Below are 4,321 nucleotides of genomic sequence, written 5' to 3' on the forward strand. Positions count from 1 at the left end.
TACAAAGATATATTATAAAGGGATAAGAAATCATTACTGTTTTCAACTATATATATACATATACATATATATATATATATATATATATATATATATATATATATATATATATAAAACTACGAATATCTTCATAAACACATTTTAAATTACATATGAGTATGTTTGAAGGAAAAATACAATATTAGCACAAGCCATTCACTCTCATCTGCTGCACAGGTTAAGTCAATTTTAATACCTAAGAATCCAGCAAATAAGGTTGAATTTTAAATAACAGTATGTAAGATACACTGATCATAGTCAACTATGGCAGCAGTTTCTAACAGTTGGTTTCCTTGGGTCTTCTTCCTTCTGAAGCTTCTCCCATTAAAGGAATAGGTACCCACATCTTCTCTTCTTACATGCTTTCTAATGTTCTGCCCAGATCAGCAATGAAGTCCTCTAGTTCTTTGGTGTCTCCAAGTTTGGCTTTATGAGGAACGATGAGGGTAGAAGACAAAGATGGCATTGATACTGTTGGAGAATTCAGCTTTCCATCACTGCAACTGAAACTGTATCTATAAGGGGAATCTGCACTCTCTGAATCTCTGAAGCCACTGCTGCTGGCACTGACACTGGCACTGCTCCTCTGCTTCATCCGCTTCAGGTGCTCTTTGTACTCGAAGTAGCACTTTTGGAAGGGGGAGGAGAAATTGGCCATAACCTTGTCAAACTTGCACAGCACATCGGACAGGTTTGCAGCCACCACAGATTCCAGGGAAGGAACTATCCCCGCAGCCATCTACTCCAAGCCCCTGACACCATGCTGTACAATGGGGGCTTTATGGGACTGAGCTCCACACAGAATCCTGCTCCACAAGCCTTTAAAGCCACTGCTGCAAGAGTCCCCTGCGCTGGTGGGACTCTGGACTCCGGAGCCTCCAATGGCACTTGGTCAATTCGATTTTTGAAAGAGTTCTCCATTTGGCCAATTGAGGTTTTGAGAGACCTATTTTCTTTTTTGCATTTGTCCAATTGTATTTTGCAATGACTTAGTTTTTTTTGTTGTTGTTGCAAGGTGTAAATTTTCTCTTGTGTTTCTTTTCCCAAATTTTCCAATTTGATTTTTAAACTCCTTTCTTATTGCTTCAAGTAGATCATTCTGGGCTGGAGACCAGATCATTTTCTCCTAAGAGGTTCTAGGTCTCTCTGAGTAAGGGTCTTTTCCTTCCAAGAATTTTTCTATGTACCTTCCTTTTTTATGGCCTTTCTTCATTTTAGTAAGATGTTGTGTTGGGAAGGACTGGTTCACAGAAGTTTGGTGTTGGGATGCCTAGAGGCTTTATTCACTGATTGCAATATGTCCATATGGCCAGTAGGGGGTGCTAGAGGATTTGCTCACTGATTGCAATATCTTTGGCTGGCCAGTAGTGTGCTGGTAGCATTCTCTGTAGTGCTGGAGTGTTTGTGACCTCCATTGAGGCCCTCTCCATTGACCTAGAGGGAGTGGTTGAATCTGTTAAATACTTTTGTCTTCAATCAATGGTGGGCTTATACCCTGGGGTGAGGTACTCATTCTCCCTATTGTCAGCTGAGGTGGTTCTGTAACTCACACACCTGTGCCTAGGGCAGAAGTAGTCTACAATTGTTTGTTCTGGGAAGAGGCTTCAGCTGAAATGGAGGTGGGCACTCTGAGTTCCTCCCAGGAAGTGATGTTTGCAGCTCTCCCGCACTGGAAATCTCCCTCTAGCCCTGTCAGCAAGTTCCAGAAAATTGCCCTGATATCATGGAACCAGAGGACAAAATAGTTATTGAAAGAATACATTGATCCCCTTTGGAAAGAGATCCTAAAATGAAAATACCAAGGAATGTTGTAGCCAAATTCCAGAACTATCAGATAAAAGAGAATATTCTGCAAGCAGCCAGAAAGAAACAATTTAAATGCCAAGGAGCCACAGTAAGGATCACACAGGATCTGGCTTTATCAACATTAAGGGATCAAAGGACTTGCAATGAGATATTCCAAAGAGCGAGGGAGCTTGGAAGGCAGCCAAAAATCCACTATCTGGCAAAACTGTCCCTTCTCTTTCAGAGGAAAAGATGGACATTTATGGAAATGGAAGACTTCCAACAACTCCTAATGAAAAAAAAACCCAGAGCTAAATAGAAAATTAGGCCATCAAACAGAAGATTCAAGAGACACATAAAAAAGTTTTAAAAAGGGGGGTATAGAAAAAACTCCTATCCAATATGATGAAACTGGTTATATCCCAGGATCAAGAAAAGATTCTCATAAATCTTGAGAATTGTAACTCTATCAGAGAGAATACACTTAGCCAGAAGTGATGGACACTCATGAATTATCCACGAGACTGCTACCCAAAGGGACGAAACTGGTTATATTCCTACTTGGGAGAAAGAATCTAATAACTCTCAAGAACTAGAACTATATTAGAGAGAATATACTTAGCCAGAAGTGATGGATACTCAGGAATTTCTATGACTCACTCAGCTAGAATGATTTAAAAGCACTAACTCCTTGAAAAGGGGGACAGGAAGGAGTTGGAAGGAATGAGGGGATTGAATGGGATAAATCTCATTACAATAAGAGGATTAAAAGACCTATGGTAACAGAGCGGGAGAAGGGAGGAGATGAGAAATACCTGAATTTCCCTCTCTTCAGACTTGGCTTAAAGGCAACTGAATCACACTGAGTTACCTTAAAAATCATCTTACCCTTACCCTTAAAATGGAAAAAGGGGAGAGGGAGATGGAGACAGGGAGGAGGAGAAAAGGGGGAATGAACAGAAGGAAGGTAAGGGAAAAGAGAAAAAGGGAAAGAGGAAAGAAAGTGGATGGGATGGATATAGGAGGGCAAACACACCAAATGGGATGGTATACAGAAACAAAGTACTGGGGAATATGGATAAAGGGGGAAAAAGGGAAAAGTAAAAACAGAGGGAAGATAGGGCAACAAAGGGTTACTAATTATAACTTTGAATGTGAATAGGATGAACTCTCCCTTAAAAGATAAGCACATAGCAGAGTGGATTAAAAACCAGAATCCTACAATATGCTTTTTAAAAGAAACTCATTTGAAGCAGAGAGATACCATATAGAGTAAAGGTAAAAGGCTGGAGTAAAATAAATTTTGCTTCAGCAGAAGTGAAAAAAGCAGGGGTAGCAATCCTTTTCTCAGTCAAAGCAGCTGAAAAAATAGTCCTCATTAAAAGAGAAAAGGAAGGAAACCATATCCTCCTAAAAGGTACCATAGACAAAATAGTGATTTCAATACTGTATATGTATGCACCCAATAGGATAATATCCAAATTCACAGAGGAGAAGCTGAAAGAAATATAGGAAGACATAGATGGCAAAACTCTACTAGTGGGAGACCTCAACCTTCTGCTCTAAGAATTAGACAAATTGCATCAGAAAACAAGGAAGTAAATAAATTGTTAGAAAACCTAGATATGATAGACTTCTGGAAGAAATTGAATTGGGATAGAAATGAATATACCTGTTTTCTGCATTGCATAGCACTTACCCAAAATTAGATTTAAATAACTGGGCAAACATCAACTGCTCATGGATAGGTAGAGCTAATATAATAAAAATGACAATTCTACCAAAACTAAACTATCTGTTTAGTCCCCTACCAATCAAAATTACAAAAAAATGACTTCAATGATTTAGAAAAAGTTGTAAGTAAATTCATATGGAGATTTTTCCAGGGATTCAATGAAAAAAGTGCAAAAGAAGGTGCCTTAGCCCTATCATGTGTACAATTATATTGTGAAGCATCAGTCATCAAAACTGTCTGGTACTGGCTAAGAAATAGTGTAGTGGAACAGTTGAATAGACTATGTGCAATAGCAGGAAATGATTATAGTAATCTGCTGTTTAATAAGCTCAGTATTGGGATTAATAACTCTCTCTTCAATAAAAATTACTGGGAAACTTGGAAGTTAGCATGGAAGAAACTTAGATTAGACCAGCACTTCATACCCTACACCAAGATAAGATCAAAATTGGTACAAGATTTAGACAAAAAAATATTATAGGCAAACTAGAAGATCAAGGAGTAATTTGCCTGTCAGATCAATGGAAGGGGAAGCAGTTTTTGACTAAGGCAGAGATGGAGAACAACACTAAAAACAAACTAGATGATTATGATTGTATTAAATTAAAAAGCTTTTGCACAGACAAAAGCACTAAAATATATAGAGAACTGAGTCAAATTTTTTTTGGTTTTTTTTTGCAAGGCAAATAGGTTTGTCTGAGGCTGGATTTGAACACAGGTACTCTTGTGAGCCAAATTAAAAAAAAAAGCCATTCCCCAATT

The 4,321-nt window shown here is 38.3% G+C and overlaps 1 pseudogene; it reads right to left on the bottom strand.

Moving 5' to 3' along the window:
• Positions 1-394: 394 nt before the first annotated feature.
• LOC141522707 (regulator of cell cycle RGCC pseudogene) lies at positions 395-778 on the bottom strand (annotated as a pseudogene).
• Positions 779-4,321: the final 3,543 nt, after the last annotated feature.

This window comes from Macrotis lagotis, chromosome 4, assembly GCF_037893015.1.
Source record: "Macrotis lagotis isolate mMagLag1 chromosome 4, bilby.v1.9.chrom.fasta, whole genome shotgun sequence".
Lineage (NCBI taxonomy): Eukaryota > Metazoa > Chordata > Mammalia > Peramelemorphia > Peramelidae > Macrotis > Macrotis lagotis.